Consider the following 25,722-nt stretch of genomic DNA (forward strand, 5'->3'; position numbering starts at 1 on the left):
CCTCAGTCACATTAATGCCACAGACATGTGGGCAGCTCTAAAGGATGGGCAAGGAGGTAGATCACAGACAGCCTCCCGTGTTGCTGGTGGGGATGCAGAGGCAGTGGCCACTTTGGAAAAGTTTGAGGAGTGGAAATGGAGAATGACTGGTAAAGGGACAAGGTTTCTTTGGAGTGATGAAAGTGTTTTACAATTATTTTTATTTATTCATTGACTAAACCTTTTGGCATGTGGAACCTCCCTGACGGGGGATCAAACCCACATCCCCTACAGTGGGGCCTCAGAGTCTTAACCATTGAACCACCAGCGTAGTCCTACAATTATTTTTAAATATTTTACAATCAGATTTTGGTATATTATGCACAACTCTTGAATAAGATCCACTCAACAGTACACAGTAGGTGGGTGAATTTTATCACATGTGAATCTTTATCTGTCAAAAGAAAACACATTCAAAAGCTCCTAGAGTATAACTGATTCATTTTGCTGCACAGCAGAAATTAACACAACATTGTAAAGCAACCATACTCCAATAAGAATTAAATTTTTAGAAGTTCCTAGAAATTGTGTTTTAGTTCTGACTCCAATACAGGTAACAAGTTTCATAAACTCAAGAGCAGACCTGCTCTGCCAGAGCTGTTCTAGCATTCGTATTGTTCTTTCCCCATTGTGCCTTTATCCCAAACGTACATCATTTATTGCCTGCTACCACAGTTTGGGAGAAAGGGATTCTGAGAACTGGGAATTCTAATAAAATCGTAGGTAAACAAATCAGTCTTTGGGTGCTGTGATAAAAAAAAGAAGGTAAGCAAATAATTCTTTGTGAATTACTGTGAATTATGCTTATTAAAATACAGACAAAGAAATATATACTGCTGCTGCTGCTGCTAAGTCGCTTCAGTCGTGTCTGACTCTGTGAGACCCCATAGACGGCAGCCCACCAGGCTTCCCCCATCCTTGGAATTCTCCAGGCAAGAATACTGTACATACTAAAGTTCATTGTTGTTGTTCAGTCACTAAGTCATGTTCGACTCTTTGTGACCCTATGGACTGGAGTACATCAGGATACCCGGTCCTTCACTCTCTCTCAGAGTTTGCTCAAATTCATGTCCACAGAGTCAGTGAAGCTATCTAAACATCTCATCTTTCTACTTTTGCCTTCAATCTTTCCCCTTTTGCCTTCAATCTTTCCCAACAACAGGGTCTTTTCCAATGCATTGGCTGTTCCCATCAATTGGGCAAACTATTGGAGCTTCAGCTTCAGTATCACTCCTTCCAATGCATATTCAGGGTTGATTTCCTTTAGGATTGACTGGTTTGATCACCTCGCTGTCCAAGGGACTCTCAAGAGTCTTCTCCAGCACCACAGTTCTAAAGCATCCATTCCTCCATGCTCAGCCTTCTTTATGGCCCAACTTTCCATCCATACAAGACTACTGGAAAAACCATAGCTTTGACTAGATGGACTTTTGTCAGCAAAGTGATGACTTTGCTTTGTCACATGCTATCTAGCTTTGCCATAGTTTTCCTTCCAAAGAGCAAGTGTCTTTTAATTTCATGGCTGCAGTCATCATCCAAAGTGATTTTTGAACCAAGAAAAGAAAATCTGTCACTGCTTCCACTTTTTCCCCATCAATTTGCCATGAAGCGATGGGACTGGATGCCATCATCTTAATTTTTTGAATGTTGACTTTTAAGCCAGCTTTTTCAATCTCCTTTTTCACTTTCATCAAGAGGATCTTTAGTTCCTTTTCACTTTTAGACATCAGAGAGATATCATCTGCATATCTGATGTTGTTGATATTTCTCCTGGCAATCTTGATTCCAGCTTGGGATTCATTCTGCCTGGCATTTCGCATGATGTACTCTGCATATAAGTTAAATAAGCAGGGTGACAATATACAGCCTTGATGTATACTCCTTTCCCAGTTTTGAACCAGTCCGTTGTTCAATGTGGGGTTCTAACCATTGCTTCTTGACCTGAATACAGGTTTCTCAGGAGACAGGTAAGGTGGTCTGGTTTTACTTCAGTCTCTTTAAGAATAATAGCTGGAACATTCTCTGGCGTTTGCCCTGCTTTGCGACAGGAATGAAAACTGACCTTTTACAGTCCCGTGGCCACTGCTCAGTCTTCCAAATTTGCTGGCATATTGAGTGCAGCACTTCAACATATCATTTTTAAGGACTTGAAATAGCTCAGCTGGAATTCCAGCACTTACCCTAGCTTTGTTCATAGTAATGTTTCCTAAGACCCGCCTGTCTTCATTCACACTCCAGGATATCCGGCTCTAGGTGAGTGACCACACCCTCATGGTTATTTGGGTCATTAAGACCTTTTTTGTATAGTTCTTCGGTGTATTCCTGCCACTTAATCTCTTCGGCTTCTGTTAAGTCTTTACCATTTCTGTCCTTTATCATGACCATCCTCGCATGAAATGTTTCCTTGATATCACCAATTTTCTTGAAGAGATCTCTAGTCTTCCTATTCTATTATTTTCGTCTATTTCTTTGCATTGTTCCTTTAAGAAGGCCTTCTTATCCCTCCTTGCTAGTCTCTGGAACTCTGCATTCAGTTCGGTATATCTTTCCTCTTCCCCCTTGTCTTCCACTTCTCTTCTTCCCTCAGCTATTTGTAAAGCCTCCTCACACAACCACTTTGCTTTCTTGCATTTCTTTTTCCTTGGGATGGTTTTTGTCACTGCCTCCTGACTAGTTCTTCAGGCACTCTGTCTACAAGATCTAATCCCTTGAATCTATTTGCCACTTCCACTGTATAATCATAAGGGATCTGATTTAGGTCATACCTGAATGGCCCAGTGGCTTTCTCTCCTTTCTTCAATTTAAGCCTGAATTTTGCTAAGGAGCTCAAGGTCAGAGTTACAGTCAGCTCTGGGTCTTGTGTTTTGCTGACTGTATAGAGTTTCTCCATCTTTGGCTGCAAAAATAGAATCAATCTGATTTTGGTATTGACCATCTGGTAATGTCCACGTGCAGAGTTGTTTCTTGTGCTGCTGGGAGAGAGTGTTTGCTATGACCAGTGTGTTCTCTTGACAAAACTCTGTTAGCCTTTGTCATGCTTCATTTGGTACTCCAAGGCCAAACTTGCCTTTTACTCCAGGTATCTCTTGACTTCCTACTTTTGCATTCTACTCCCCTATGATGAAATGGACATTTTGGTGTTAGTTCGTGAAAGTGTTGTAGGTCTTTATAGAAATGTTCAACTTCAGTTTCTTCAGCATTACTGGTTGGGGCATAGACTTGGATTACTATGCTGATGAATGGTTTGCCTTGGAAAGGAACCCAGATCATTCTGTTGTTTTTGAAATTGTACCCAAGCACTGCATTTCAGGCTCTTTTGTTGACTATGAATGCTCCATATATATTTATATGTATATATATATATACATTTTATACATATATACGATATATACAGTATAAAACTGAACCACTTTTCTGTACAACTGAAACCAATACAACATTGTAAATCAACAATTTGTTGTAGTTCAGTTGTTCAGTCATGTCCGACTCTTTGCAACCCCATGGACTGCAGCATGCCAGGCTCCCCTGTCCTTCATCATCTCTGCCCTGTCTCCATTTTTAAAAGTCCTATTATTTAAAAATTAAAAGATGTATAAGTAATGATGCCTGTACCTAGTTCTTGACTTCTATCATTTCACATCTACTTTCACTTTTCTACTTCTCAAGCACTTTAGTTCTATGATGTGTTTCAGGGGTGAGAAGTGTAACATCTGCAGTTACAAGAGTGTCAAAACTATTATGACTGATTTTTGATAATTTATGAGTAGCATAAAGCTTTAAAATAATGTAAGTTTCTTCTGGGTCAAAAACGTAAACTTCCTATGTATTGATTTATATATTTTCGAATAGAATAACCCTAACACCAATGTTAGTCCTTCAAAAGTAATAGTCATTGGATCAATTTTGACATTTACCAATGACATTTCATAATCAGCACAGTTTATGATTTCTAAAGTAAAATAATTTGTTATATACCAATATTATTTTTTAAAAGAAAAAGAAACTACATGTTGTCTTTGCAAATTAACTTTAAAACTCCTTGTAAAACCATATGAGTTATCCTTATTTTATACATATACATGCACATATATATTAGGACTTCCCTGATGGCTCAGCAGTAAAGAATCTGCCTGCAGTGCAAAAGACGAAGGAGACATGGGTTCAATCCCTGGGTAGAAAAATCCCCTAGAGGAGGAAATGGAAACTCACTCTAGTATTCTTGCCTGGAGAATCCCATGGACAGAGGAGTCTGGTGGGCTACAATCCATAGGGTTACAGAGTCAAACACAACTCAGAGACTGAGCCCACACATGCACATATATACATATGTATATATATTTCTATATCTACAATTCTATATGCATTTTCCACAATATTAAATAGCTATAAAAGAGAATTTTAGTACAAAATTCTCCAAACAAGAATTTTGTACAACTGTAAATCCAGGTGTTGCGACCTTAATCAGACTGTCTCAGTAGTCAAGGGAGGACTAAGACACTTCATGCATGCATGCTCAGTCGCTTCAGTTGTATCTGACTTTTTGTGACCCTATGGACTGTAGCCTACCAGGGCTCCTCTATCCATGAATTCTCCAAACAAGAATACGGGAGTGAGCTGCCATGGGGGATTTTCCCCAACCCAGGGATTGAACCCAGGTCTCGTGTGTCTCCTGCACTGGCAGGCAGGTTCTTCAACACAAGCACCACCTGGGAAGTCCAAGCTACTTTATACTCCTGGCATATGAGTGAAGGAAAAAAAAGCCTAAATGAGGATTTAAAAATCAAGGTATCTATTAAAAGTTTACTCTTTAAAAATCAGTGCTAGGGGACTTCCCTGATGGTCTAGTGATTCGGACTTCGTCTTCCAATGCAGGCGATCTGAGTTCAATTCCTGGTCAGGAGCTAAGATTCCACATGCCCTGTGGCCAAAAAACCAAAACATAAAGCAGAAGAATATTGTAACAAATTCAACAGACTTTAAAAATGGTCCTTATAAAAAAAATCCTAAAAGAAATCAATGCTATCAGCCAAAAAAGTAGAAACAACCTGAATATCCAACAACTGATAATAAATAAAATGTGGTATATCTACACAATGGAATTTTTTCTTTACTATAAATTGTATTTAGCTTTCGGTCTCCAAGTTAACTGAGGAGGTAGGTTGTTTTATTCTTTCATTTTTTAAAAAAATCATTTTATTGAAGTATCGTTGGTTTACAATGAAGTGTTTCTGTTGTACAATGAAGTGTTTTACAGTGAAGCATTTCTGTATATGTGTAATTCTTTTTCATACTCTTTGCCATTATTGTTATTACAGGGTATTGAACACAGTTCCCTATGCTATACAATGGGACCTTGTTGCTTACCATCCTGTGTATAATCGTTTGCATCAGATAGTCCCAAACTCCCAATCCATCCCTTCCCCACCCTTACCCTTGGCAACACAAGTTCTCCATTTCTGTGAGTCTATTTCCATACACAATGATATTATTCAGCAACGAATGAAGTATTACACATGCTACAACATGTATGAACCTTCAAAACACTGTATTAAGTGCTAAGGGAAAGCAGCCAATCACCAAAGACTCCATATTACATGGTTCCCATTTCTATGAACCTTCCAGAACAGGCAAGTCTACAGAAAGTGGGTGAGTCATTGCCTAGGACTAAAAGAGTTGGGAGAAAAAGAGAAATGACTGCTGACAGGTATAAGGTTTCTTTGGGGGGCTGATGAAAATATTTCAGAATTAATTACAGTGGCAGTTGTACATGTCTGTGAATACGCTGAAAACCATCAACTTGTGCACTTCAAATAGGTGAATCATAAGGTTTGTGAATTACGCTTTAATAAAGCTGTCAAAAAATTAATGCAAACCCCAACTGAATATATTTATCAAAATTCATCATACTGTATACTTAGACCTGTTGGATTTTATTGTATATAAAGTATACCTCAGTAAAGTTGACTTTATAAAGAAAAATTATTAATGCCATAAACACACATATGGTTCCAATGACTGCTCTATGACCTGATTTGGAGATAAAATCAACAATATCTGTTTAAGGTCTTTCATAAACGTGAGGTTCCCTCCCCTCCTACACACCTCCCAACACTCACACACAGATTTCTTTTTTCTGTGATGACCCCTCCAGGTCATGATTCTTTCATGTAACTTAACTAATGCAGACACGGTCACTTCCTAAGTCAGAGCATCAAGTTCACTCCTGATCACACCCAGATTTCTAACCTAGGAACAGGTTTAAACAAGGGCAATAAAATCAGGAGATTATGCTTTGCTTATTCTGTTTGCATTGTAGCTCCTCAAATAAAGCAGTAACAAAGCTCCAGTTCAAGTGCAGGAATGACTACACGTCATAAAAGAAGAATCTAAGCAATGAAAATAAAATGTAGGTTCAGGGCTTCTAAAGTAAACGTCAGTGATCCCTGGCTGCTTTGTGTACGTATAGAATGATAAGGAGCAAGTTAATACTTTCAGTTGTTTGATAGCTTCCTTTTTTTTCCTCTTGCTTTCACCATAAAGACAGGGTAGAGAGGAAGAGAGGTTTTGCCAGTATCTGGTTGCACAGCAGAAGGAACTGAGGAATGGTTAAGGTCATGAGCTTTATTCATTTCAGATCAGTCGCTCAGTCGCGTTCAACTCTTCACGACCCCATGGACTGCAGCACGCCAGGCTTCCCTGTCCACCACCAACTCCCGGAGCACGCTCAAACTCAAGTCCTTCAAATCGGTGATGTCATCCATGATGCCATATATGAGCTTTGTTATCACATGTATATCTGGTTCTGATCCAGTCTACACTACTCACCATATGTTTTTGAGCTAAGTACTTAATGTCTGTGAGCCTCAGTTTTCCCCATCTGTAAATGCTGAAGCTGAATTTCCAATACTTTGGCCCCCTGATTTGAAGAACTGACTCATTTGAAAAGACCCTGATGGTGGGAAAGAATGAAGGCGGGAGGAGAAGGGGACGACAGAGGATGGGATAGTTGGATGGCATCATTGACTCAATGGACATGAGTTTGGGTAAACTCTGGGAGTTGGTGATGGACAGGGAGGCCTGGCGTGCTGCAGTCCATGGGGTCACAAAGAGTTGGACACAACTGAGTGACTGAACTGAAAATGGTAAATAATGAGTTTAAAGTACAAAGTTCACTTATATGCGGAATGTTAAAAAAGAGTACAAATGAACTTATCCACAAAATGGAAATAGAGCTACAGATGTAGAAAATAAACTTAAGGTTACGGGGAGAAGAGGGGGAAGGGATGAATTGGGAGACTGGGATTGACATGTAGACAGTATTATATATAAAATAGATAAAAGATAAGGACCTATTGTATAGCACAGGGAACTCTACTCAATACTCTGCAATAGCCTATATGGGAACAGTATCTAAAAAAAGAGTAGCTATATGTGTAACTGATTCACCTTGCTGAACACCCGAAACTAACACAACATTGTACATCAACTATACTCCAATAAAAAAAATTTTAAGTTCAAATCTCAGTGCCTGGCACACAATAAAACATTTTACTAAGTATTAGCTATGATTTTATTCCTATAAAGGATTTCTGGGGACTTGATAGCCACTTTCTCAGAAGTAGTTCCTAGTTACTCACACCAGAATTCGAGATCAACTAGTTACTAAATCATTTCTCACTCTAGGGCTTCTAAGACTTTTTGATCTTTAGTTATTTCTTAATCTTTAGTTATTTCTTAATACTAAGGACCTTGAAACCAAGATCTGGATACTGGCAGGTTGCATTTGGAATGATTCAAAACCGTGTTTACTCCTGTTAAAACTTGATTTGGTTTCAAGTTTAGAAATTCCAGAATTTGCATTTTTAAAAAGTCACCCTATGGGGAACTCCCAGCATTCCAGTGGTTAGGACTCAGAGCTTTCAATGCCATGGCCCCAGATTCAGTTCCTGGACAGGGAACCAAGATCCTGCAAGCCTCGCAGTGCAGCCAAAATAAAAAACAAAAACAAAAAAATCACTCAATGATTCTGATACAGGTTATCCACAGATACACCCTGAAAACTGCTGCCCAACCACAGTGATTCCCGGCCATGACTGCACTAAAATCATCTGCTGCTGCTGCTAAGTTGCTTCAGTCGTGTCCAACTCTGTGCGACCCCATAGACGGCAGCCCACCAGACTCTGCTGTCCCTGGGATTCTCCAGGCAAGAACACTGGAGTGGGCTGCGATTTCCTTCTCCAATGCATGAAAGTGAAAAGTGAAAGTGAAGTCGCTCAGTTGTATCCGACTCTTAGCCACCCCATGGACTGCAGCTATCTGGGAAGCTTTTAAATATCCCCGATGCCAGGTCCCACCACCAGCCTGCTCTGGGGTAGACCCTAACACTTCCAGCCACTCTAATGTGTAGCTAGGCTGAGCATCACTGTCCTAGAGGATAGAGCACCTTCTGATCAACCGTCCCATCTTCCACCCCAGTGGAAGAAAGACATAGGTGAGGAAGACAGAGAAGAAGATAAGCAGTTGGCGATAGTGAACTGAGCAAGTGGAAACTCTGCCTGGAGCCCACCACCCCAATGCAGCATCCAGCACTTGGCTGTCCTTTGACTCTACTCTGTCATTTACCCTGTCAAAGACAAAGCTTACTCAGCCCCACACCTAAATCTCTACTGATCATCAGGTCTACATTGGTTTCAAACAGAAACAAAAGCAAAAATTCTTACAGCAGTGACAACCATGGCAAAAGTTAGTTTCTTGATTTTCTATAAATGCTTGCAGAAAAAATGCAGAAGAGGATCACTATCTATGATAAAAAATTTAAAAGATGATTACATCCATTTATCTGCTGTTTTAATGAAAAGAGGAGAACGTGGTGTAAGAAAGTATATCAAACAATGCAAAAAATAAATAAACACGCCTACCATGCTAATGCACCTAAGTGACTTGAAAGTGATAGAAAAGTCAGCATCTCTCTCCAAAGAATCAGAAGTTTACCAAACAAGAGAGCAGAATAATTGGACCATCTCAGGACAGCATGACTTTCATTTTTCTAAAGCCCCCTGGAGTGTAGAAGAAGGGAAAAAAAGGAATGGATGGTTGCAAGCTCCCTCTTCACTTGTGACATCTGGCGCTGTCCCCACTGGCAGTGGCAACGCTATTAACCCCACCCTTTGATGTGGCAAGTGCCCAAAACCTGTTGGCTGGTTTCTGGCCAGAGAAGGAGCAATTTCACCCTGACGGCTCCAGAGAGGGCAAACACACACACTGCCAGATAGAAGAGGGAAGAATCTTTTCCCATCTCTCCCACTGTCCCAGATGGCCAAATCTGGATGCACTGCCTCTAGAGCATCACTTCACCACCCATAATGCCATCCTGCTGCTGCAGAGCAGTGCAGGTAAAGACCTGGGAGGAGCAGCTTCAAGAATCTCCAGGCAGGGGCTTCCCTGGTGGCTCAGTGGTAAAGAATCCACCTGCCAATGTAGGAGACACGGGTTCAATCCCTGATCCAAGGAGATCCCACGTGCCATGCAGCAACTAAGCCCATGCATCACAGCTATTGAGCCAGTGCTCTAGAGCCTGGGAGCTGTAACTACTGAGTCTTTGTGCCCCAAATGTTGAAGCCCATGTGCCTAGAGCCCACGATCTGCAACAAGAGAAGCCACAACAATGAGAAGCTCGAGCACCGCAACAAAGATCCAGTGCAGCCAAAAATAGATAAGTGTGTGTGTGTGTGTGTGTGTGTGTGTGTGTGCATGCTCAGCATGTACGACTCTTTGTGACCCCATGGACCAATACAAAAATAAAAATTAAAATAGATATATATGTATAATTGAAGCATTTTGCTGTACAACAGAAAGGAACACAACACTATATATCACCAATACTTCAATACAATAAACTTTTTTTAAAAAAAGGGAAGAGAGAAGTCTCAGTGAGGAAAGACCCCAGTGACAATGACTGTCTGCTCTTAGGTCCCAAAGAGCCATCAGATCACCCACAGCCCAAAGAAGACAAAACAAAGAGGCACTGAAGTCCAAGAGAGGCTTACTTTCATTCCTTTCTTTCATTTCCTTCCTTCTTTTTCCTATCAACTCAGGGAGCTATGTAACTTATGCACGCCTCTTTGCCACATGCTACTCCACAGTTACCAGGGTACTTGTTGGTAGAATGGAGGTGAAGATGTATCCTCAAAGATAACAGGACAAAATCAATTCCTTTGTCTCCCGAGCACCGCAGGAAGTCAAGTTCGCCTTGACAGTCTTCATACCCCAGTTTTCTACTCTTCCCCAGTTCAAAGATACCCCTTCCTGACTTCAAATGTACCAAAGATCTTGAGGACACCCTGGTTGTTCAGTGGTGAGGATTCCATACTTTCCCTGCCAAGGGTGAGGGTTCAGTCCCTAGTCAGGGAACTAACATCCCGAAAGCCGTGAGGTGTGACCATAAAGATACCTAAGATCTTGTTTTCTAAACTAGTTCTTAAGAAAAGGTAAATGACCCAGCAATCCCACTACTGGGCATACACACTGAGGAAACCGGAAGGGAAAGAGACACGTGTACCCCAATGTTCATCGCAGCACTGTTTATAATAGCCAGGACATGGAAGCAACCTAGATGTCCATCAGCAGATGAATGGATAAGAAAGCTGTGGTACATATACACAATGGAGTATTGCTCAGCCATTAAAAAGAATATATTTGAATCAGTTCTAATGAGGTGGATGAAACTGGAGCCTATTACACAGAGTGAAGTAAGTCAGAAAGAAAAACACCAATACAGTATACTAACGCATATATATGGAATTTAGAAAGATGGTAACAATAACCCTGTATGCGAGACAGCAAAAGAGACACAGATGTATGGAACAGTCTTTTGGACTCTGTGGAAGAGGGAGAGGGTGGGATGATTTGGGAGAATGGCATTGAAACATGTATAATATCATATATGAAACGAATCACCAGTCCAGGTTCGATGCCGGATACAGGATGCTTGGGGCTGGTGCACTGGGACGACCCAGAGGGATGGTACAGGGAGGGAGGTGGGAGGGGAGTTCAGGATGGGGAACACGTGTACACCCATGGTGAATTCATGTTGATGTATGGCAAAACAAATACAATATTGTAAAGTAATTAACCTCCAATTAAAATAAATAAATTTATATTAAAAAAAAAGAAAAGGTGATGACTCTGTGGGCATCAAAAAAGCAAACAAAGGACCCAATTTTAAGGTTGTATCTCCACACAAGCATGTTTCTAATCATTAAAGCATATACTTTTCAGGGGATTTCAAACCTGGCTGTGGCTCAGACAGTAAAGAATCTGCTTGCAATGCAGGAGACCAGGGTTTGATCCCTGGGTCAGGAGGATCCCCTGGAGAAGGGAATGGCTACCCACTCCAGTATTCTTGACTGGAGAATCTCAAGAACAGAGAGGCCTGGTGGGCTATAGTCTGTGGGGTCGCAAAGAGTCGGACACAACTGAACAACCAACACTTTTCATTTCAAACCTGGTTGTACCTGAGGGGCTTAAAAATGACCAATGTCTTAGACTTCTCTAGAAACATGAAAACAGGATCTCTGGGCTTGAGGCCAGATTGCTAAAGGGCTCCAGGTGATCTCAATGTGAAGCTTCTAACAGAAAGGAGTGGACCACTGCACTAGCTTACATAATTGCTCCTCTTGCTGGACAAGCCTAAATTGAAAGACTTGACTGATTTTAGTTATTTAAACTGATCTAGATGGTGACTGCAGCCATGAAATTAAAAGATGCTTACTCCTTGGAAGAAAAGTTATGGCCAACCTAGATAGCATACTCAAAAGCAGAGACGTTACTTTGCCAACAAAGGTCTGTCTAGTTAAGTCTATGGTTTTTCCAGTAGTCATGTATGGATGTGAGAGTTGGACTGTGAAGAAAGCTGAGCACTGAAGAATTGATGCTTTTAAACTGTGGTGTTGGAGAAGACTCTTGAGAGTCCCTTGGACTGCAAGGAGATCCAACCTGTCCATTCTGAAGGAGATCAGCCCTGGGATTTCTTTGGAGGGAATGATGCTAAAGCTGAAACTCCAGTACTTTGGCCACGTCATGCGAAGACTTGACTCATTGGAAAAGACTTTGATGCTGGGAGGGATTGGGGACAGGAGGAGAAGGGGAAGATGGAGGATGAGATGGCTGGATGGCATCACCGACTTGATGGACGTGAGTCTGAGTGAACTCTGGGAGATGGTGATGGAGAGGGAGGCCTGGTGTGCTGCGATTCATGGGGTCTCAAAGAATCGGACACGACTGAGTGACTGAACTGAACTGAACTGAACACTTCCTGTGTATCAGACACAGTGCCAGGATTTTCAGATGTTATCTTTTTAATCTAAGTAAGATAAATTAGAAAAGTATTAATAACCCTCCTTCTACCTCCAATGTCCACAGAATTTTTGCTAGATTCTACATAAGGCTCTCTCTCTCCATTTAACCCTAGGATTGATCACCTAATGGAGGTTCATAAATGGTTCGTAAGTTTGCATTCTTTTACTTTGGGAAGTTATCTTAAACTTTTTTTTAATGGCTACTCTTTAACATAACTGGACACGCTAGCATCCTTCAAGGGCTTATAGTGGACAAACTAATGTCTACATAATAATAATGATAGCTTGACCATTTCAAGGACCTTTGAGAATAATACACAGAATACTGTGGTCTTCAGATCTCCTTTGGCCCTAAGTCCTAAAAGTCTTTACCAAAGACATTTCTATTTATTTCATAAAAGTCTCTTAACATTCTTGCAGCACACACACACACAACTACTAAACACTACCAGCATCCATCATTATTCCTATGTTCCACAAGCCACTCTATGTGGCTTGTGCCTCTCTTCTCTTTTTTTTTTTTTTTTTTTTGCTGGTCTGCATTATAATTAGCCATTACTTGTCTTTCCCTTCACTACACTGAAAATTCCTTGGGGTCAAGACATACCATATGTTCTTATGTTCCTTCCACATCTCTGCATACAGTAGGCACTGAATAAATGTTTGCTGATGTTAATAGAAAAAGATATTAAGCTATAGTTCAGGGAGCAACATAAAGTAGCCAGCAGGCTAGAGGGGTGTGGTCCAAACTCTGTAGTACATCGTCGGTCATCCAATCAATCACACTGTGAGCAGCAATGTTTAAAAAACTGAAATTCAGACTAGAATAAAATCAGTTACAGTAGCAAATATAAGCCCTCCTGCACGCTGCTAAGGGCTGAGCACTACTTTGAGAGACTTGGCTTCAGTTTACATGTGCGCCTGTGTTTGCTGGCAGGGTCGGGCTGTAAAATAAATCTCACTATGAGTCACAGTCAAAAACACTGAAAGCCCCTAGTCCAGAAGGGTCCATGTTCAACCTGGGTACCTAGCTGAGGTTAGACCACAATTAATAGCACAGCATTAGCCATGTGAATTTAAGCAAGGTAAAAAACCTCAGTTTCTTCATCTATGAAATGAAAATAGGATAGGAAGAACTCCTTCATCATAGAATTTTATGAGGAACATACGAAATAATCTCTATGAAATACTAGGCGTTGATACTTGGCACAGAGCAAATGTTTAGCAATACTGCTCCTGTTGTGGCCTGTTCTAAGGTTTTCTTAGAAAAACTTGAATGAGTACCTCCCTCCCCTCCACCTTCTCATCTCCTAATCATTCCTCAACTCAATGTTTTCTGGCTTCTATGCATCCAGACAAGAAAAATGTCCTTACTGTGATGTTTAACTTTTAAGTGCAAAAGAAAATCAAAGATGATTATTCCTGCCCTCATGGAGATTCAAGCCAGGCATCAATGAACAGTGTGATCCAAAAATTATAAATAGGGTTTCCCAGGTGGCTCAGGGGTAAAGAAGCCCCTTGCCAATGCAGGAGACACAGGTTCAATTCCTGATCTGGGAAGATCTCACATGCCGTGGAGCAACTAATCCTGTGTGCCATAACTATCGAGCCTGTGCTCTAGAGCCTGGGAGCCGGAGCTACTGAAGCCCATGTGCCCTACAGCTTGCGCTCTGCAACGAGAGAAGCCACCACAAGGAGAAGCCCGAACACAACTAGGGAGCAGCCCCTGTTCTCTGCATAGTTGCAGAGAAAAGCCTGTGCAGCAACAAAGACCCAGCACATCCAAAAATATATAAATAAAATTTTTTAATTATAAAAAATTATAAATAAAAAATAAAAACTGGTTTTACAAATCTGTATTTTGTTCATATGACATTTGGTATTTAGATCTTTCAATACCCAGCTAGCTACCTGATTCTTTCTATTTTCTCTAAAGATTTGCAACAATTCAGCCCCAACTACCTCTGCAGGATTACCAAAACCTGGGCTCTTCACACCACTGTCACAATTCATCCCTTAAACCATGCTCCTCTCCTCCTGCACGCCTTAGACTCTTCACTCCCCACCAGCTGCTGGAAAAGCTGTAATCCTTTATGAAACTCCTGCTTCAAGTTGTTCAGTTGCTCAGGTGTGTCCAACTCTTTGCAACCCCATGGACTGCAGCACATCAGGCTTCCCTGTCCTTCACCATCTCCCAGAGTTTGCTCAAACTCATGTCCATTGAGTCAGTGATGCCACCCAACCATCTCATCCTCTGTCATCCCCTTCTCCTCCTGCCTTTAATCTTTCCCAGCATCACCGTCTTTTCCAATGAGTCAGCTCTTCACATCACGTGGCCAAAGTATTGGAGCTTCAGTTTCAGCATCAGTCCTTCCAATGAATATTCAGGACTGATTTCCTTTATTGACTGGTTGGATCTCCTTGCAGTCCAAGGGACTCTCAAGAGTCTTCTCCAACACCACAGTTCAAAAGCATCAATTCTTGACTTAGCCTAAATGTCTCCTCTTATTTGATGCCACCCAAACCCTTCAACAGTTAGTCATTCCTTCTCAAAGGCCTCACAATAATTTGGGCAATCTTGTTCTTACAACATTTATCACAATATATTATTATTCATTAAGGTATGTAACCAACAAGATTATCCTGCATCCCTAGCACTAAGAATTGCGCTTGGCACATAGTAAAGGCTCAATAGGTCTTTATGAAATGAATGAATAAATGAATGCATAGAAAGCCTACTGACCTAAATCTTCCATATATCAAAATGATTAACCATACAGCTTTCATTCAACAGAAAGAACTGAGTACATTTGGGAGGTATTTGTTTATTTCAAAGAAAATGAATGTATTTTGAAGAAAATGAATGTATCTGGAAGGTGTTGTGGACAGAAGGTGGATGTGGTTCCTTCCTCCAAAGGGCTTAGAGCCTGCCTCCATCATTAAACCTGAAAGGCTAGCCAAATACATGGGTAAACATAGAGTTGACTTTTCAAATTCAAAATTGTTACCAGTATAAGATCAGATGGTATGTCTTTAATGATCAGGCAATTACCTGATTCTTTCAGGTTTGTTTTAAATGATAAACATCCAGGGTTGGCTGACAAACTCCCATAGGTGCAAGGGAGGGTCAACTCACCACTGGAGAAGGGACAAGGACAAAGTGTGGCTCAGAACTGTCATTGACAGCCTTCCTCTGGTCCTCTCTGTCAGCTCAGTCCCAGTAAGCTCTGTGATTTCTCTGAAAACGCCAGGCTTCCTTTACTCAGATGCTTCCTTCCTGTTTCAATATCTGCTCTGAGCTTTTCAGGTAGAGGCTGGCCCACTTGTTTGTAAAACAGCTTATTAGCATAAAGCAAAGAACACATCTTAGCTCATCACATTCATGAAACTCTGCTTTAAAAATATTATATTATAGAATTGAACTGTACTGTTCCCCCAGGAATGAGTTATTCAAAAGAACTGGAGATTGGAATCACATGCTAGTCCACTACTTTTGTTCTCATTTTTATTTTTGGGGATCCATATAAATATGCTTTTTAAAAAACCCCTAAACTTCCATATTAACACATAAGAGCCAAACTCTTAACTTATTCACCTTGTTGCAATTGAAGAACATCCCCAGACTAAGAAGAGAGACAGACTACAGGGCAGACTCTTGCTCAGGTAAAGATGCCTGTTGGGAATTCCCTGGCGATCCAGTGGTTTGGACTTCAAGCTTCGAAGACCAGGGGTCTGGGTTCCATCCCTAATCAGGGAACTAAGATCCTGCAAGCTGAGTAGCATGGCAAAAAATAAATAAAGAAAAGAAAAAACTAAGCTTATAAATACACCTTGTCCAAGTGAAAACCAGGATCTATTTTCCAGCTGTCATTATCTTCTTACATTTGAGTGAGAAGAAAGAACAGGAAGGAAAATATTTAGAGAAACAGCTCTGGGTCCTGGAATTAAACCGAACTAACTGTCCCTGAAAGGGATAATTAACACAAGCAATTAACTGCCAGGGCCTCTGAATTATGTCAACAGCATGGCCATCGAAAAAGGGCATTCTTTGATCTTAAAGGCCTTATAAATCTATCATGGTCCAGCACTCACCAAAGAGATCTTCCAAAGTTATCATGCTTTAGATCCAGTGAGTACTGGACTATGTGTCAGTAAAGAAGAAGTGGGTTAGAGATCAGATGGACTGAGTGCAGGATCATGGAAGTCTGAAACCAGAAGAAAGCTTGGAAGTCATCTAGCAAATTAGTGGCAAAAAAGCCAAATCTGATCTCTAGAGGTGTTTTGTTTGGCCTGCCCAATTCTTATTTTCTTTTATTTTTAGCCATGTTGAATGAATTGCCAATGTTTTCCCATCAAAATCTGAATTTCCGGATTCTCTTGAAGATCTGGCAACACTGGGCTCTTGTTCTTACATAATAATTGGCTGGAACTGGGTAGCTCCAGCCCTCATGAATGGGCATGTTCTCCCCAGCTCCTTCCACTCCCTCCTCTCCCTTTCACAGGACCAAGGCTGACTTGTCTTGGAGTTTCACCTGTGCTCTCCCCACCTCCCACCCTGGTCTGCTGCTCTAAGAGGCCAGTCAGCCCGGGTGAACCTAGAGAACTTACTGCCCACAATCTTAACAATTCCTCAATTTCTTCCTCTGTTCAAGCTGGTTTTAGAAAAGGCAGAGGAACCAGAGATCAAATTGCCAACATCCGCTGGATCATGGAAAAAGCAAGAGAGTTCCAGAAAAACATCTATTTCTGCTTTATTGACTATGCCAAAGCCTTTTTTGACTGTGTGGATCACAATAAACTGTGGAAAATTCTGAAAGAGATGGGAATACCAGACCACCTGATCTGCCTCTTGAGAAACCTGTATGCAGGTCAGAAAGCAACAGTTAGAACTGGACATGGAACAACAGACTGGTTCCAAATAGGAAAAGGAGTACATCAAGGCTGTATATTGTCACCCTGCTTATTTAACTTATATGCAGAGTACATCATGAGAAACGCTGGGCTGGAAGAAGCACAAGCTGGATTCAAGATTGCTGGGGGAAATATCAATAACCTCAGATATGCAGATGACACCACCCTTATGGCAGAAAGTGAAGAGGAACTAAAAAGCCTCTTGATGAAGGTGAAAGAGGAGAGTAAAAAAGTTGGCTTAAAAGTCAACATTCGGAAAACGAAGATCATGGCATCTGGTCCCATCACTTCATGGCAAGTAGATGGGGAAACAGTGGAAACAGTGTCAGACTTTATTTTTTTTTTTTCCAAAATCACTGCAGATGGTGACTGCAGCCATGAAATTAACAGATGCTTACTCCTTGGAAGAAAAGTTATGACCAACCTAGACAGCATATTAAAAAGTAGAGACATTACTTTGCCAACAAAGGTCCGTCTAGTCAAGGCTATGGTTTTTCCTGTGGTCATGTATGGATGTGAGAGTTGGACTGTGAAGAAGGCTGAAAGCCGAAGAATTGATGCTTTTGAACTGTGGTGTTGGAGAAGACTCTTGAGAGTCCCTTGGACTGCAAGGAGATCCAACCAGTCCATTCTGAAGGAGATCAGCCCTGGGATTTCTTTGGAAGGAATGATGCTAAAGCTGAAACTCCAGTACTTTGGCCACCTCTTGTGAAGAGTTGACTCATTGGAAAAGACTCTAATGCTGGGAGAGGTTGGTGGCAGGAGGAGAAGGGGACGACAGAGGATGAGATGGCTGGATGGCATCACTGACTCGATGGACGTGAGTCTGAGTGAACTCCGGGAGTTGGTGATGGACAGGGAGGCCTGGTGTGCTGTGATTCATGGGGTCACAAAGATTCGGACACGACTGAGCGACTGAACTGAACTGATGAGGAAACTGGGGCTTCCCTGATAGCTCAGCAGGTAAAGAATCCATCTGCAATGCAGGAGACCTGGGTTTGATCCCTGGGTTAGGGAGATCCTCTGGAGGAGGGCATGGCAACCCACTCCAGTATTCTTGCCTGGAGAATCCAGGAGCCAGGCTCCTCTGTCCATGGAATCGCAAAGACCTGGACACGACTGAGCAACTAAGCACAGCACAGCACGAGGAAACTGAGGTTTAGAGATATTTTGTTAGGGGAGAGACGCATCTCAAGACCCCTTACTGACCCATCCAGTGAAAAGCCACCTATTTCCAGTCCTGCTCTCAGGAACAGAAGAGTAAATAGCAGAGTTCATAAACCATTCAGAGTCTGAGAACAAACAAAAAGATAGATCTAGAGATTTAACAGAGTCAGTATAGGCAAAGTGAGGGCCAGAGACTTGGATGTGAGTTGGTACCATCATTTCATTTATCACAGGCATTTATCATGCTCCCTATGCTACCAGGCTTTTGTCTCAGCTTATCTTGATTCCATACAACCCATATCCCATAAAACTGGGTCCAAGTATTAAGAGTAGCAGTGAAGTTCTGGTGAAGAAAACTCTGATGACGCTGTCTCCAGTGGTGTGTCATTTTGCTTAGTACATGTTTTGTATAACTTGTACATGATTATGTAGAATCCAGTCTTTTGCCTGAATACATACTTTAGCATGTCACCTACAAACTAGTAGATTTCCTATACAATTTTCAGAGTAAAAACTCTGAAGACACATGGTAATATATACAGGATGCTGAAATACCAAAATATCTGGTGCATGTGGGGGATTTGCTGGGAAGAGTGAAAAGAATACATGAAACTGATGCTCTTCCAAGAAATCTGGAGCCAGACATCCTGGAATGTGAAGTCAAGGGGGCCTTAGAAAGCATCACTACAAACAAAGCTAGTGGAGGTGATGGAATTCCAGTGGAGCTATTTCAAATCCTGAAAGATGATGCTGTGAAAGTGCTGCACTCAATATGCCAGCAAATTTGGAAAACTCAGCAGTGGCCACAGGACTGGAAAAGGTCAGTTTTCATTCCGATCCCAAAGAAAGGCAATGCCAAAGAATGCTCAGACTACGGCACAATTGCATTCTTCTCACACGCTAGTAAAGTAATGCTCAAAATTCTCCAAGCCAGGCCTCAGCAATATGTGAACCGTGAACTTCCTGATGTTCAAGCTGGTTTTAGAAAAGGCAGAGGAACCAGAGATCAAATTGTCAACATCCGCTGGATCATGGAAAAAGCAAGAGAGTTCCAGAAAAACATCTATTTCTGCTTTATTGACTATGCCAAAGCCTTTGACTGTGTGGATCACAATAAACTGTGGAAAATTCTGAAAGAGATGGGAATACCAGACCACCTGACCTGCCTCTTGAGAAACCTGTATGCAGGTCAGGAAGCAACAGTTAGATGTGGACATGGAACAACAGACTGGTTCCAGATAGGAAAAGGAGTACGTCAAGGCTGTATATTGTCACCCTGTTTATTTATCTTATATGCAGAGTACATCATGAGAAACACTGGGCTGGATGAAGCACAAGCTGGAATCAAGATTGCCAGGAGAAATATCAATAACCTCAGATATGCAGATGACACCACCCTTATGGCAGAAAGTGAAGAGGAACTAAAAAGCCTTTTGATGAAAGTGAAAGAGGAGAGTGAAAAAGTTGGCTTAAAGCTCAATATTCAGAAAACGAAGATCATGGCATCCGGTCCCATCACTTCATGGCAAATAGATGGGGAAACAGTGGAAACAGTGTCAGACTTTTTTTTTTTTTCCAAAATCACTGCAGATGGTGACTGCAGCCATGAAATTAAAAGATGCTTACTCCTTGGAAGGAAAGTTATGACCAACCTAGATAGCATATTGAAAAGCAGAGACATTACTTTGCAAACAAAGGTCCGTCTAGCCAAGGCTGTGGTTTTTTCCAGTGGTCATGTATGGATGTGAGAGTTGGACTATAAAGAAAGCTGAGCATCAAAGAATTGATGCTTTTGAACTGTGATGTTGGAGAAGACTCCTGAGAATCCCTTGGACTGCAAGGAGATCCAACCAATCCATTCTAAAGGAGATCAGCCCTGGGATTTCTTCTCCAGTACTTTGGCCACCTCATGCGAAGAGTTGACTCATTGGAAAAGACTGATGCTGGGAGGGATTGGGGGCAGGAGAAGGGGACGACAGAGGATGAGATGGCTGGATGGCATCACCAACTCGATGAACATGAGTTTGAGTGAACTCGGGGAGTTGGTGATAGACAGGGAGGCCTGGTGTGCTGAGATTCATGGGGTCGCAAAGAGTCGGACACGACTGAGCGACTGAACTGAACTGCGTCTTTGTATTTAAGGCTGTGAGATTCACTAAAGTTTTTCTCATCTCATACCCCATCTCTTCTCAAAGAGCTTAAGAGTTTCTTTTGAGTGGGTCATAAAAGCACAAGATCATATAATAGTTTGAAGATGAGGCTTCCTTGGTGGCTCAGAGGTGAAGAATCTGCCTGCTAATGCAGGAGACACAGGTTTGATCCCTGATCCTGGAAGATCTCACATGCTTTGGAGCAACTAAGCCCATGCGCCACAACTATTGAACCTGTACCCTAGAGCCTGGGAAGCAGAAACTACTGAAGCCCCTGTTGCCCATTTTTCTGCAATAAGTAAAAAAAAAAAAAAAAAAGCCACGGCAATGAGAAGCCTGCACACTGCAACAAGAGAGTAGCCCCTGCTTGCTGCAACTAGAGAAAGCCCACATAGCAATGAAGACCCAGCACAGCCCAAAATAGACTGATTAATTTAAGAAACAAGTTTGAAGATGTGTTAAAACACTGAAATACGGGTCATCGCTGAACCTATAAAGTAAAAATAATCAGATAATGTACAGTACAGTGACTGTAACATACTGTGGTATATATTTGAAAGTCGCCAAAAGAGTAGATTTTAAAAGTTCTCATTGTGTTGTGTGTGTTAGTGTCCGACTCTTTTCAACCCCATGAATTGTAGACCACCAGGCTTCTCTGTCCATGGGATTCTCCAGGAGAAAATACTGGAGTGGATTGCCATTCCCTTCTCCAGAGGATCTTTCCAACCCAGGGATCGAACCCTGGTCTCCTGCTTTGCAGGCAGATTCTTTACCATCTGAGCTACAGGGAAATCCTCAAGTTCTCATCAGACACATGAAAAAATTAGAACTACGGTGGTGCATGTTAATTAAACTTACTGTGTCACCAATTTGCAGTATATATATATTTAGAATCATCATGTTGTACACCTAAAAGTAATATTTTATATGGCAATTATATAAATTAAAAAATAAAATTAAAACGATAGAAATGAGGATGCAAAGGAAAAACAGAGAAAAACTTCTACAGGTAGCAGGCCCAATTTCTAATTACTGTGAATAACAGTTAACATACATTATGCCCCTGCCCAAAGAATGGGCTATCAAGACAAACTTCCTGGGTTCAATACCTGGTTCTACCATTTACTTAGGTGAGTGACCTTATTAAAATTCTCAAGATCAAGAGATCAATGTGACTTCCCTGGTGGTCCAGTGGTTAAGACTCTGCACTTCCAATGCCAGGGCCTTCAGACTGATCCCTGGTCAGGGAACTAAGATACCACATGCTGCGCAATGAGGTCAAAAAGAAATTCTCAGAATAAGTTTAAAATTATGTCTCCCTAGATAAAAGAAGGTATGTAGCTCACTTAATATGTCATGTTTAATAAAGATTAATAACAATTATTATTACTGTCAATAATTGAAACAGTGAACAGAAAGTGACTATACTCTGCATATTGACCCAGGAAAGTGGGGGTATTTTCCTATTCAAAGTTTTAATCAAACTAAAAGTTGTTGTATCACAAGATTGCAAATTCAGGGGAAATAATTGTTGGATTTGATTAAAGCATTGAAATCTACTTGAAAACACATTACTCTTTCACATCTATAGAAAGTAAATGCTATTAAGATCTTGTTCATTTACTTATTAGGGGACGCTCACAAAACTGAACTTCAAGGAATAAACTACAGGGAAGGATGTTAACCCTGTTAGTATAAATACAATAATAATGTTCAATCACACTTTAATTTCTTACCATGGCTTGTCATCTCCATAATCTAGCCCCGTTCTACCTCCCAGTCTTATCTAAAATTCCAGACTCCAGCCATTCCAAACTGCTCTGCTACCTTTGAACACACCAGACTTGCACATCTCCATGCAACATGCTTGTTCCAGCAGCCCTCCTTTGCATCAAGGAAATCCTCTTCCTTCTTCAAGTCTTAGCTCAGATGCCACACCCACCACATAACTTTTCTCATTTCTTAACCCTGAATGAACCTCTCTGCCATTCAATCATACACTATTGATGTCACTGCCATATGACTACATTTTTACTATCATGTATTATAGATATTTATAAACAGGCCTATCTTTCCCACCAGACTAAATGCTTTGAAGGCAGGGGTCATGTGTTCTTTCCTTGAACTCAGTTTTAAGTCACACTTCAAGCTCATTATCTGCAGGGAACACTCGAATGTCTACAAAGAACCTCCCAAAGAAAAGGCCAGCTAGCTCAAAATATATGCATTCTCTCCAACTTTAATTAAAATTAAAGTCATTAGGTGATACTTGCTTGTAAAGCAATAATTAAGCAAGCAAGACATTGTTTCTTTTGTACCTACCCACGGGCTTTCTATACCCAATTGCATTGTATGAAGTAAGTTCAAGTAATGACTCGCTCAAGAAAGACTAAAAAAATTGCAGGCTCAAAGTATCAGGTGAGAAAATAAAGCTTGAAAAGCTAACTACATCTAATTGTCATTCTCTTGCTCTAATTTTATGACCAGAACCACACCCAAAGCACCAAGCTATGCCTTGATACAGATTCAGACACCAATCAACGCACATATCACCACCATCTTTTCAGAGTCTCAGTCAGAAATTAGAGAAGGCTTCCCAGTGTCCTGATCTACCTCTGAGTATCTTTTGTCTTTTCCTATAGGCATCCCACAGAGAAAAAGGGTCCTTGTTACCCCCTCTTGCCCACACACAAAAGGGAAGAAACAGAGAAGTGTGTTCTTGGGCAGTCAGGGCTGCTACAAGTATGAGTTATTGCAAAATTGCAGGTTAAGCTATTTTATTATGTAATTTCCACTTCTAGGGCCTGAAAAGAAACACATTTCTTTCTAGCAATGACATGGATAACCCTGTTATGATCCACAAGGTATTTAAAAAGAAGGTGTAATCCTAGAAATGAATAATTGGTGCTTTCTCTTCAGAATCTTGTCGAGCTTCCTCGGTCCTCTGCCTGAACCAGCCAGAGCAATTTCTCATAGCTGAAACCAACTCAAATCTGTGAAACTGTTAGGACATACCCAATTAACAGATTTGCTGGAACAACTGAAAATCCTACTTGGCGGGGAAGGGGGGAACTCACCTGCAACCTGAGCTACTATCCAGGTAATTCAAGATTAAAAAAAATACATCCAAACTAACTGTGACCCAAGACACTGATTCAAAAACACAAGATATTAAATAACTCACTGTGTAAGTAGTATGTCTATTTAGTGTAAATCCTACCTAACCTCCAGGATATATTGATTGCTTTGGGCTGGATTAGACATAGCAACCTAAGAAGCACTGATCTACTTCTGATGACCAAGTTTTTAAGCGTTTATTATTTCTCTCCGAACCCTCTAGGAGCTCCTGAATCTAGAGGTGGTTACCTAGAGTAAGCCACAGATGGAGCGTGAAACATCAGGTCCTCGCAAGTTCCGGCTTTGTGTCCAGGCGTGCCTCCTGCGCTCGCCCGAGCTGACCCCGCGGTGCTGAAGCTGGCGCCGCGCCTAGAACCCTTGGGCGCCCCAGTGCGACCCTCCCGGGGTCATCTGCGTGCACCAGCTCCCAACCAGGGCACTTGGAGGCCTCGTGCCCCCTGGGTAACAGGGGCTCACCTGAGTCGCTTCCCCCTCAACTCCCACCCTGCTCTGCCATTGGCAGCCCCGGCGTAGATCTCTAACCCGAGCTCAATCCGAGGGCACAGGACCTCCTTTCTCCCTCTCTCCCGTCCAACTCCGTGCACAATACCGCCCTCAGAGCGCTGGGGAAACTGGCCCGCTGCAGGGCAGCACCCTACCAAAGGGTTGGGAGTTGTCACGCGGTGGGCGCGAACACCCCGAAGAGGCTCTCAGCTCCCCCGCACACACTCCAAACAAGAAACCGGCTCCGAGCTGCTTGGCCCCAGATGACAGCGTCGCCCCCGCCGTCTCCGGCCGCTCGGAGACCGAAGAGTTTCTCCTAGCCTCTGGGAGGCAGACGGGGGACCGCCGACCCCCGGACCCTCCCCGCGAGCTCCAGCTTTTTACCTGGGTACCGGCCGCAGTGAGCGGCGTCTCCGGAGCGCAGCACAGGGCGCACTGCCCGGGCGGGTGGTGCGGGGAGAACCGCGGCCGCCGCTCTCCCCGGCAGCTCCGGGCCTGCCGGGAGGCTATTTATCCGGGGGCTCGGCCCCGGCCCCGGCCCCTGCCGGAGTATTGGGCAATTCGTCCCGCTACAGGCTGCCCCGGGAGCCGCCGCCCTCTGCCCCCGCCGAGCCCCGCGGCAGCGGCGGCGGCGGCCACATGGAGGGAGGGAGCCGGCCCCTCCAGTGGGCTCCACCTTCTCGCCCTCCTTCTCCTTGGGAAGTTATTTCTCGTGGTTTTCCCCCCGGTCTCTCTCTTTTGCGGGGCACCCTGGCCAGTCTGAACCGGTTGTGACTGAGCGGGTGGCTGGGGGAAGGAGGAGGAGGCAGAGGAGATGGAGGTGGAAAAGCGGGCGGTAGGGGCGCTGCTCTTGCTCTCGCGGCTCCCAGCCCGGCCAGTGCGGCCGGGCGGAGGGAGGGCAGTGTGGGGGCCGCGGCCCCGGCCCGGCCCGGAGCCACGGAAGCCGCGGGAGAGCTGGGCACCGCCGGCCAGGCGCCCTATCGGTGCGCACATTCGCGCGTCCCCCGGCGCCGCTGCGCCCCCGCCGCCCACCGCGTGCTCGCGCCGGCCGGTCCAGGACCGTGCGCACTTGAAGCGAGCCCGAGTGTGGAGATGAGTGCGAGTGCCCCCCGGGTCTCCCAGGCTCCTGGGCCGCCGGGCGCCCTCCTAGCCGGAGCTGGCAGCGATCCCAGAGAAACGGGCACCAGAACTTTGAGGAGTCGGTGCTCCTGAGCAGTAAGGAGTGAGGATGCCAAGTGCTGTCCTTTGTGACAGTTCCAAGCAAAAGGGGGGCGCCCCTGCAGTGCACAAAGTGTGCTGAAGCAGAGAGGCTGCGTCTGAGCACGTTCTGTCTATAAGGCAGATGCGCTGCGCTAAAGATACACTCCTGTCTTCAGTTAAAAGGTAACAGGCATGGCGCTGAGATTTCCAGTCGCCGCAGCGGACTGGGGCCAGTCCATAGGTAGGTATCTAGTGCTTACCAGCTATGGCAACCTCCT

At 42.9% G+C, this 25,722-nt stretch overlaps 1 protein-coding gene across 2 annotated transcripts in view; it reads right to left on the reverse strand.

Moving 5' to 3' along the window:
- SLC16A9 (solute carrier family 16 member 9) overlaps positions 1-25,290 on the reverse strand; it is an 83,559-nt gene extending 58,269 nt beyond the window's left edge. The window contains exon 1 of one of the 2 annotated variants that reach the window (XM_006074798.4): positions 24,629-25,290. The gene's annotated coding sequence lies outside the window, so the exon portion shown is untranslated. The remainder of the gene's footprint in view (positions 1-24,628) is intronic. The other variant, XM_006074794.4, reaches the window with a different exon arrangement.
- Positions 25,291-25,722: the final 432 nt, after the last annotated feature.

This window comes from Bubalus bubalis, chromosome 4 (assembly GCF_019923935.1).
Source record: "Bubalus bubalis isolate 160015118507 breed Murrah chromosome 4, NDDB_SH_1, whole genome shotgun sequence".
NCBI lineage: Eukaryota > Metazoa > Chordata > Mammalia > Artiodactyla > Bovidae > Bubalus > Bubalus bubalis.